At 50.2% G+C, this 11,607-nt stretch overlaps 1 pseudogene; it reads left to right on the top strand.

The window, feature by feature from the left end:
- The first annotated feature begins 5,091 nt into the window (after nucleotides 1-5,091).
- LOC147112718 (uncharacterized) lies at nucleotides 5,092-11,341 on the top strand (annotated as a pseudogene).
- Nucleotides 11,342-11,607: the final 266 nt, after the last annotated feature.

Raw genomic sequence — 11,607 nt, 5'->3', positions numbered from 1 at the left:
GGTATTCGGCGCCTTCCCGGATGCTTCTTCTCCACTTTGTGCGGTCTTGGGCCAGGGATTCTCAGGTGTCGGTGGGGATGTTGCACTTTTTCAAGGAGGCTTTGAGGGTGTCCTTGAAGCATTTCCTCTGCCCACCTGGGGCTCTCTTGCTGTGCCGGAGCTCCAAGTAGAGCGCTTGTTTTGGGAGTCTCATATCAGGCATGCGGATGATGTGGACTGTTCATTGGAGCTGATCAAGTGTGGTCAAAGCTTCGATGCTGGGGATGTTGGCCTGAGCGAGAACATTGATGTTGATGCGCCTATCCTGCCAATGGATTTGCAGGATCTTGCGGATGCAGCGTTGGTGGTACCTCTCCAATGCTTTGAGGTGCCTGCTGTACATGGTCCATGTCTCTGAAGCATACAGGAGGGTGTGTATCACTACTGCTCTGTAGACCATGAGCTTGGTGCTGGGTTTGAGGTCCTGGTCTTCAAACACTCTCTTCCTCAGGTGACCAAAAACTGCACTGGCACACTAAAGGCAGTGTTGGACTTCATCATCTGCCCTTATTGACAGTAGGCTCCTGAGGTATGGAAAGTGGTCCACGATGTCCAAGGCCTCGTCATGGATTTTGATAATTGGGGAGAAGTACTGTGTGGCGGGGCAGGTTGGTAGAGGACCTTTGTCTTACGGATGTTTACTGTAAGGCCCATGCTCTCGTACGCTTCGGTGAAGGTGTTAACGATGGTTTGGAGTTCAACCTCAGAGTGTGTGCAGATGCAAGCGTCGTCTGCATACTGTAATTCAATGACAGGGGATGGGACGACCTTGGATCTGGACTGGAGGCGACAGAGGTTGAACAGTTTCCTGTTTGTTCTGTAGATAGCTCCACTCCAGCGGGGAGCTTACTGAGGGTGAGATGGAGCATTACAGCCAGGAAGATCGAGAAGAGCATTGGTGCGATGACACAGCCTTGCTTGACCCCAGTCTGTACGTGAATTGGGTCTGTGGTGGATCCATTGGTCAGGATCATGGCTTGCATGTCATTGTGAAGCAGGCGGAGGATGATGACAAACTTTTGAGGGCAGCCGAATTTGAGGAGGACACTCCATAATCCCTCACGGTTGACGGTGTTGAAGGCCTTTGTGAGGTCAAAGAAGGCCATGTACAGCAGTTGGTGCTGTTCCCTGCATTTCTTTTGTAATTAACGTGCGGTGAAGATCATGTCCATTGTGCCCCTTAGTGGGCGGAATCCACATTGCGACTCTGGGAGGAGCTCTTCAGCCACTGGGAGAAGGCGATTGAGGAGGATTCTTGAGCTGACTTTCCCTGTGGCAGACAGCAGGGAGACACCTCTGTAATTACTGCAATCGGACTTGTCACCTTTCTTGAAGATGGTCATGATTACAGCATCTCTGAGATCCCCTGACATGCTCTCCTCCTTCCAAATAAGAGAAATGAGTTCATGTATTTGCGCCAATAGTGCTTCTCCGCCATGTTTTAGCACCTCGGCGGGGATTCCATCTGCTCCTGAGGCCTTGTTGTTCTTCAGTTGTCAGATGGCCTTTTCAATCTCATGCCGGGCTGAGGTTGTGCTGAGGTGGTGGTGGGTAGCATGCTGCAGGATGGAGTTGAGGACACTCGCATCGAAGACAGAGACTCGGTTAAGGAGATCTTCGACGTGCTCCTTCCAGCGGGCACTGACTGCGTCTCTGTCCTTGATGAGTACCTCTCTGTTCTTGGCCCGCAGTGGGGTAGGACCTTGGGTGCTTGGGCCCTAGGTGGTCTTGACTGCGCTAAAGAATCCACGCACGTCATGGTTGTCGGCTCGCTGCTGGATCTCCTGCACTTTCTCCACCCACTATCTGTTCTTTAGGTTGTGAGTTTTTTGTTGGACCTCGGCCTTCAGGCGTCTGTAGAGCTGCTTTCTTGCTCTCGAGTCTGTTGCTGTTTCCAGATCAGGAATGCCTTGCGCTTGTGGCTTATTAGCTCCTGGATCTCCCGGTCGTTCTCGTCGAACCAGTCTTGGTGTTTCCTGGTCGAGTGACCGAGCGTCTCTTCACAGGTGCTGATTATGGAGGCCTTGAGTGCAGGCCAGACGCTGTGGACACTCTGTGTCTCTGTATCACTGGGAGTCGTCAGGTTGGTTGTGAGGCGCACGCTGAATAGGGCTTTCTTAGCAGGATCTTTCAGTGCTCCAGCGTTGATTTTCCTGCGGCATTGCTTCTGTTGCCGCCGCTGTTTTGGGGCTACGTTGATGGAAATGACAGAGCGGATTAGGTGGTGGTCTGTCCAGCAGTCGTCAGCTCCTGTCATGGCGCGGACGATGCGGACGTCTTTGCGGTCCCTCGCTCGGACAATGACGTAGTCCAGCAGATGCCAGTGCTTGATAACGCTCCCGTGAAGCGCCTTGGGATGTTTCACTATGTTAAAGACATTATATAAATACAAGTTGTTGTTGTTGCTGCTAGGAGGCAAATGGCAGTGACTTTAGTGAAAAACCTTCCTCCAACTTACTCTCCCACCTGAAAACAGGAACAAGACTGGGCTGAAATCAAATCTGTGTTCCTCCACTCCATGGAGCTGTGCTGGTGCTCCAGTGCTGGTAAGTGGACCACTTCATTTTTGATTGATTTTGGTATGCTGACTGCCAATGTGAAACAATTGTGTTATTGGCATCAACTCTAGTGGTTAGAAACTACTGAAAGGATAGATTTGAGCTTTAGAGGATTGGGTGTCAGTATTATCCATCTATCTCTGGTTGTTCCATGTCATTGTGACTGAAAGTAAAATTAACCAGTGGTTGATGCTATAAGCATACTGCACTGCTGAATTTGAGAAATGAAAGTGGCCTATTATCTCTCTGATATGGTTGGAATCTGATACGTGGTGCAAGGGACAGGGAGAGAGGGAGAAACTTCCCTTATTTCTCGCTATCTGATACCATAGCTCAACTGGGCTTCCTGCCTTCTGTTTTACCACCAATGTCAACTGAGTTTCTGTCATAAATATTGCAGAACACAAGTGGGTGGTCATTTAATCTACTAGTTACCAGTTTGCAAGGAGGAAGTTTGCAATCTGGCAGTGGTGAAAGATGTGCAGATGTACAGGGTACTGCAAACAGTAACTTATAGAAACTTATAGTAACTTACAGTAATTTATCAGCCTCCAAGAAACTGTAAACTGAAGCTGCCAATTGTTACAGGATATTGAATTGCTTTCCGACCTTTCATTGATACTGAGAATAACTTCTGGAGTTTATTTGGTACATCCTACAATGGATAAATGACAATGGACATGTTTGTGTTTTAAACATCTCTGACATATTGAACGGTGTTCAATACACCATGGCCTAGAAATTCAGTCGCGTTTGCGCCCACTTAGGGGCGAAAGAGTGGGTTGCGCCGGAAGTTTTTTAGTGCCCGAAATTAAGTTGGTCCCTAACAGCGGCGTTAGCCGGTAGCGCTCCGCCGGCACCGATGACGTCATCGGTGTGCGCAGCGCCCCGGTTCCAACGCGATTCCGTGCCGAAGGCCAAATTCAGTTGCGGCCGCCTCGCCCGCAGCGGCCGCAAACAACGTTTGAAAAACGGGGCCTTGCAGCTCCGAGAGGCCGGCGCATAAAGGTGGAGGGGCGGCCGGCCGCTTTCCCGGCGGCCGCATGGCCGCACCTCCCTCCCCGGACTCCTGCACCACCCCCCCGCGGCATTGCTGTCTGACTCCCGCGAGCCCGGCACTTCTCCGTGGTGCCGGGCTCATTTGCCGGGGGAATCCAGCGGCGATCTCACGGCTGCAGGCAGCTCCTCCTTAAGAGAAGGAGGAGGCCTGCAGTACCCCAGCCTGCCGCACCGCATCGGGTGGCGCAGCGGCAGCTGGACGCCTGAAATAGACTTTCATCGCCCCAAGCGAGGCGGCCAAACCCTGCAATAGCGCCCGCCTCCGTCTTGGCCCGTCGCAACTGAATTTCAGGCGGGCGCTACGGGAATCCGGGCGAGCGCTAAATTTCGGGCGCTAAAGACCTGGCGGGGCCTTACTGAATTTCTAGGCCCATCTTCCTTAGGCAAGTGCTCCTAGCTCACACACACTGACCTCCTCCTGTCTCATTCACTTAGCTGACACAAAACACAGAGCAAATCAATTGCTAATTATGTAATTAGTACATACTGGGGGTTAAATTGGATAACCCACAAAAATGAGCATGTGGATCGTGGTACAGAATTGAACCATGCCCATTCATTGCATTGCAGGCAGCATGTTAAATTGGTGCTGCCTGCTGTTTTAAATGATTGCTGTTGTCAGACTGCCCTACCCACACTGTTCATTGGCTGCAAGTATCAACAGGGGGCCTGATATCGCGGGTGGCTAGCGCTACTTAAAGGCAGCCTATACCTCTTAAAGGGGAGGTGCATTGTGGCTGGAAGAAGTGGTGGGAGTCCTTTGTGAACTAAATCTGTGAAGTAAAAGATTGAAGAATGGCTGAACATGTGAAAGAATATGGACCAAGGTTTACTGACAATGCACTGGCAGTTTGTGCAAGAGGTGGAGAGAAGGAAAGACATCCTGTATCCGCAAGGGGGCAGGAGGCCCTCCAGGCATATGCTCAGGAGGCAGTGGGAAGAACTAATGGCAGAGACCAATGCCAGGAGTATAGCTCCAAGAACATGGATGCAGTGCAGGAAGACGTTTAATGATCTGACACGAGTTCTCAAGGTGAGTGAGTTTGACTTCAAATGGCATATCCTACCAACTGCACCACTAGCCTCAGCCACTGCTCAATTCTCTACACCCCCATCACCCATCTACCAACAATCTCTATCAATCAGTATTCAGCCCTTCAATTCATAGGGTTTATCTCATCCTTACACATTTAGCACTGTTGCAAGCCTCGCACCCACAACTCACAGCTCGCACACACTGGTAGCTATTCAACATTGACAGCCACGTCATACAAACATACTGCAGGACACTCACTGACACAATTCCTTCTTTCTTGCAGGAGAAGGTGGTGCATAACAGGAGGCAGCAACAAAGAACTGGAGGAGGACAAGTGCGCCTGGACGTTTAAAACCCCCATGGAGGAGGCGGTGCTGGCCATCATGGGAAGGGGCATTGATGAAACTGTCACCACTGACGGCATTGGACAATGAAGAGACACCATCACTCGATCTTACACTCGCGAACAGCAGATCAGATACTGGCACTGCACGTATTTTAGAGGCTAGGACAGAGGAAGGATCTGCACATGGTGAGACACTGGGCACAACTTTGCAGGAGCCAGGGCTGGGGCAAAGCATAGTGCAGGTGCCAGCTTGCTGGAGGGCGAGCTCACACACTAGTTCAGCTGCAGAGGAGTCAAATGAGGACTTAAATGGGCCAGGCGACAGAAGAAGGCTGATGGGTGTACACAACCAAATGCTTGGTTCACTGGAATGCATGCCAGAAAGCCTCCAGACAAAGTCAAGGAACATGGAGGAGTCTAACTGCGCCATGCTCCAACTGGGCACAGGGCTTTGCGCAGAGCTTGGAGCCCATCCTTTCCAACATGGAATGGGTGGTCACCTCCATCAGCACATCTGTGGAACTCACCATGATGCAGTGTCTGATGGCTGATGTCACAGCTTCCATTGCAGCACAAGTAGCTTCCACGAAAGGTCTGAGTGCTACAATGGAAGCTCAGACTGGTGTCATGCAAGCTCAGACTTCTGCCATAATGAGTCTGGATGCACTGTTCAAAGAGGCATCCAGGGCATCACAGCACTCCATCAATCTGTTCCCCAACAGATAAGTAGGATTGTGAGATGCCGCCCTGGAAGAGTGGCTATGGCTCCATGGAGTACAAGCCTGCTGTCCTTTCTCCAGATTGTAGTGTATGTACCTTTAAGGGGGAGAACTACTTTTTACAGCTCCTGTATCCTGTAGTACCGGCAGTGACCACACCTGTATATAAGCCCTGAGTGGCGCTCTGTACAGTCAGTTGCAGTTTGAACTTCATCCAGTAAACACCTGTTGATCGTTCCCTGCAGTCTTTGTCTGATTATTGAAAGGACACAACATTAAGATACCCGGATCTAACATTGGCGACGAGAAGATTCGAACCTACCTGCAACTCTGCATAAGGAGGTCGAGTCCAGAAGCACGGGCATCGCAGGGGAGGCTGTCGAGAGCCAGGCTTGGCCTTCCAGCCACGGTGGTCCAGCGAAACGGGCTGGCAACAGGTACTGCGGAGACCCTTCCCGGACAGTGGCGGCTAGAGCCGACCGAGCGGCACAGAAAGGGCCGAGCAGCATCGACGGGGGAGAGAGAGAGAGGGCAGAGCAGACGGGGAGCAGCCGGTGTTCAAGGGCCGAGCAGCGTCAACGAGAGAGAGCAGAGCACAGCTGGTGTTCGGGACCAAGCGGCGTCAACGGGGGAGAGAGGCGAGAGAGAGCAGAGCGCAGCCGGTGTTCAGGGGCCGAGCAGTGTCAACGGGGGAGAGAGGCGCGCAGGAAAACACGAGGTGCTACCATTGCCACGAGGACCGCAGAGAACGGCATTGGCAGCAGCGCAGGAGCAGCGCGCGAGGCCCACAGGGCGTCGCCATTTGCCAGGAGGACCGCCGAGAGCGGCGTTGGCAGCAGCGCGGGAGATGCCATTTTAAGCCACTGCGGGGGAAGAAAGGAAAGCGCAGGAGACGCCATTTTAAGCCGCAGCGGGGAAGAAAGGAAAGCGCGGGAGACGCCATTTTAAGCCGCAGCGGGGAAGAAAGGAAAGCGTGGGAGACGCCATTTTAAGCCAGTCTAACCACACCCAAAAATGCCGAAGAGTGGCAGTATCACAGCGTTAGACAATGAAGTCAAAGATTGGACGACATATGTTGAACACATAGAAGTATACTGCAAGGAGAATGAAGTGCCAGATGACAAGAAAGCGCTGGTATTGTTGAATTCAATGGGTGCAAAAACGTATGGCTTACTACGAAACCTAGTAACCCCAGAGAAGACAGTAGAAAAGGGTTTTGAAAACATAGTGTCAATCCTACAGGACCACTTAAACCCCACACCGCTGCTGATAGCAGAAAGATTTAAGTTTCACAAAAGGAACCAGCATAAAGATGAAAGTAATGCTGAGTATTTAACGGAACTGTGCAAGCTATCGAAACACTGCCAGTTTGGAACGGGACTAGCAGATACTTTAAGGGACAAGTTTGTGTGTGGGCTTCAAAGTGAAGGAACCCAGAAATGGCTTCTATCAGAAAAGGATCTTATGCTGGACAAGGCTTTCAGCATGGCAGTATCACACGAAGCAGCCGCACGGGGCGCTGCAGAGATACAACGGAGACCGCAAGAATATGGCACAAATGAAATGTCATACAGAACAGTGAAGTGCTACCGCTGCGGCAGAACAACACACGACCATAATGATTGCTGGTTCAAGGACAAAGTGTGCAGACAGTGTGGAAAAGTAGGACACATAGCAAGAGTCTGCAGGTCGGGAAAGAAAACCAGCAGCAAGAAATCTCCACAGGAGAAGTACAAGAAGGTACATAAGGTGACGGAGAGTAGTTCAGACGAACAGAAGAGTGATACAGACTCCGGAAGCAAGGAGCTGGGTTGTCTGAAACTACATAATGTGATCAAAACGGAGGGTCACCAAACTATCTGGGTCACGCTCAAGATAGCAGGAGTCCAAGTGAAAATTGAATTGGACACAGGATCAGCCCTAACAGTCATAAACCGAAGGGACTACAAGCGGCTATTCTCACATATACGCTTGAGAGATACAAAGATTGTCTTGAAGATGTACATGGGGCAAAAAGTCTACCCCAAAGGAAAAATAAGGGTGAACGTTATATATAACGGCAAGGAAACACCAAAAATGGACCTATATGTATTGCCAGATGGAGGACCACCACTACTAGGACGTGAATGGATCCGGAAGATACAACTAGATTGGCATTCCATACAAGCACTGACTGTAGATGCCAAAAAGGATGACGACGTCACACCTGGACGACTGTCAAAAATGCTAACTGACGCACAAGAAGTGTTCCAGCAGGGACACGGAACACTAAAAGGCATAACAGCGACGATCAAAATAGAGGAAAATGCAAGCCCAAAGTTTTTTAAGGCCAGACTGGTACCTTATGCGATCCGCCCAGCCGTCGAAGCAGAGCTGGAAGGTTTGGAACGTTCAGGAGTACTGTCCAAAGTGGACTGGAGCGAGTGGGCTACACCCATCGTTCCTGTAATGAAGAGGTCATTGAGTAATACGCCTGGGGAACCAAAGAAGGTTCGCATCTGTGGGGCCTTCAAGGTGACAGTGAACCCAGTCCTTTACACTGTACAATATCCGCTTCCGCGGATTGAAGATATTTTCGCCTCGCTATCTGGAGGGAAACACTTCACTAAGATTGATCTGGCCCAGGCGTACCTGCAAATGGAGGTAGAAGAAGCCTCGAAACAGTACCTCACGATCAACACTCATAAAGGTCTCTACCAATACAACCGGCTGGTGTTCGGGGTAGCACCAGCTCCGGCTATTTGGCAAAGGGCAATGGATCAAGTCCTGCAAGGGATTCCAGGGACCCAGTGTTATTTGGACGACATCCTGGTCACGGGCGAAAATGACAGTGATCACCTCGCCAACCTGGAGCAGGTGCTCACTAGATTGAAGGAATATGGGCTCCGAGCTAATCGCCACAAATGCGAGTTTTTCCAGGAGCAGATCTCGTATTGTGGCCACGTTATTGATAAAGAGGGGTTACATAAGTCCCCGGAAAAGATTGAGGCAGTAGTCAAGGCTCCAGCACCGGAAAATGTGTCACAACTGAGGTCGTTCCTCGGGCTGGTGAACTACTACCATAAGTTGTTGCCGAATTTGTCTACTGTACTACACCCACTGAACACCCTACTGCAAACGGGGGTACCATGGAAGTGGAGTGACGAATGTAAACGAGCTTTCCAGAAGAGCAAAGCATTGATCACATCGAAAGAGGTGTTGGCTCATTTCAACCCAGCACTACCAATTCGGTTGGCGTGTGATGCATCACCCTATGGCATTGGAGCGGTGCTGTCGCACAAATTCCCGGACAGCTCGGAGAGGCCAGTAGCCTTTGCGTCTTGGTCACTAACCTCAGCCGAGCGTAACTACGCCCAGATTGACAGGGAGGCCCTCAGCCTAGGGTGGGGAGTGAAAAAGTTCAATTATTATCTGCACGGGCAGAAGTTCACCTTGCTGACTGACCACCAACCACTTGTCTCCATCTTTAATCCAAAGAAGGGCGTTCCGGTGATGACTGCGCAACGGCTGCAAAAATGGTCCCTTTTTCTAGGGGCGCACCAATATGATATCGAGTATAAGGGCACGAAACAACATGGAAACGCTGATGGGCTATCACGCTTGCCACTGCCTACTGCGGAGGAAGCACCAGCAGTGGATCCTGTCGAAATATTTCATTCGACTATAATTGAATGCTTGCCAGTAACTAACGCTGGTATAGAGAAAGAGAGCCGAAATGACACGACACTGTCTCGGGTATATGATTTGACGGTGGAGGGATGGCCAGCACATGGCGACTCACTGTTGCCAGCATTCTCATCCAGAAGAGAACAGCTGTCAGTATGCCAGGGGACCTTGATGTGTGGATCCCGAGTGGTAATTCCACCCAAGTTAAGGGAGAGAGTGCTCAATGAGCTTCACGAAGGTCATCTGGGAGGGGTGAAAATGAAAAGCCTTGCTAGGGCTTATGTGTGGTGGCCGGGGATCGATCAGCAAATCGAGGACCTGACAAAGAGCTGCTCAGGATGCCAGAAGGTCCAAAATGCACCACCACATACCCCTCTACACCCATGGGAGTGGCCCTCATCTCCATGGCAACGGGTGCATATTGACTTTGCTGGTCCCTTCATGGACTCAATGTTTTTAATAGCCATGGATGCGCACTCGAAATGGCCTGAGGTGATCAAAATGTCCTCCACCACCACGGAGAAAACTATTGCAGTCCTACGGACCATTTTTGCCAGGAACAGCTTGCCAGAGCAGATTTGCTCTGATAACGGACCACAGTTTGTGTCCGAAGATTTTCGAAGACTTATGAAAAGGAATGGGGTAAGGTATTACACATCCGCCCCATATCATCCAGCCACAAATGGATTTGCTGAGAGGTTCGTACAAACCTTTAAAAAAGCAGTAAAGGCCATGTGCGATGACGACATTCCACTGCAGCATAAGGTGGACAATTTCCTGTTAGCCTACAAAAATGCGACACATACAGTCACCAACCAGGCCCCGGCCATGATGCTCTTTAACCGAAGGTTGAGATCTCGTCTGGATTTGCTCAGACCAAATGTACGAGGAGATGTTGAGAATAAGCAATTCCAGCACATCAATGAGAAGCCGACAAGGAGCTTCAATGTAGGGCAACCAGTCTTAGCCCGCGACTACCGAACAGAGAAATGGCAACCAGGAACGATATGCACACGGCAGGGGCCACTAATGTACACAGTGGATGTTGGGGAGAACATTGTGAGACGCCATGCTGACCAGATCCTAGAGTCACAGGAACGAGTCAACCCCATGTCTCGGCCATACGTACCTGGTGAGGAACCCGACGTACAGGTCGCATCTACCTCAGAAACAATAGCATTGGAAGCTGATGAATCAACTGACGACAGGGTGTTAGAATCGCCTCTGCACCAAGAGCGAGACACTCGGGAAAGGCGTTATCCAGAAAGAATCAGGAAGCCTCCCCAAAGACTGAATTTATAAATAGACTATTTCCAGTTAATGTTGCATGTTAAAAGTGTTAATTGTAATTAGTTTGATATTTAATTGTTAAATGAGTGTTATGGTACTGTTAATCTAAAAGGGGAGGAATTGTAGTGTATGTACCTTTTAAGGGGGAGAACTACTTTTTACAGCTCCTGTATCCTGTAGTACCGGCAGTGACCACACCTGTATATAAGCCCTGAGTGGCACTCTGTACAGTCAGTTGCAGTTTGAACTTCATCCAGTAAACACCTGTTGATCGTTCCCTGCAGTCTTTGTCTGATTATTGAAAGGACACAACATTAAGACACCCGGATCTAACACAGATGACTGCATTAGTACTCCCACCCCTTCTACTCTGCCAGTGCCCCCGCTGTTGCGTATCAGCCAGCCAGCCCAGACTGCTGCAGCCCAGGCCAAGATAGTGCAGTCTGCAGCCGGGCCCTAAAGACCCCGAGCTGCTTGAGGTTGTCTCCCAAGGCCATCTGCAGTCTCCTCAATTGCAGATCAGCAGTCTTCCAGCAGCCATGTTGCAATCACTGGGGAAGCATTTCATAGGAGCACTAGGATAGGCAAAGCCACATGGAAGAGGCATGAAGGGAACGCGCAAGAGTGATTAGTTTAATTTTGTATGCATTATTTAATGAGTGAATTTATAAAATTAGATTTGAATTTGCATTTTCTGGTGTGTTTTATTTTTGTGTTGTCAGTAAGAGGATGGTGTGATGGTCAGTGATAGAGGAAAGCTAAGGAGTGTGGGACTGTTGGTGAATGGGGAGGTGTGGTTGAGGTTACTGGTATCACTCATGAATAATCTGGTCACATAGATCCCTGGCAGAAAGGGACTGTCTGCATTGTATCCTCCCTTCCTCTTCCTCCACT

The sequence above is a fragment of the Somniosus microcephalus genome, chromosome 9 (assembly GCF_052327205.1).
Source record: "Somniosus microcephalus isolate GS21.2 chromosome 9, FLI_Smic_1.0, whole genome shotgun sequence".
NCBI classification, from domain to species: domain Eukaryota; kingdom Metazoa; phylum Chordata; class Chondrichthyes; order Squaliformes; family Somniosidae; genus Somniosus; species Somniosus microcephalus.
Note: the sequence above shows the minus strand (reverse complement) of the source record. Positions and strands in the feature narration are given on the sequence as shown.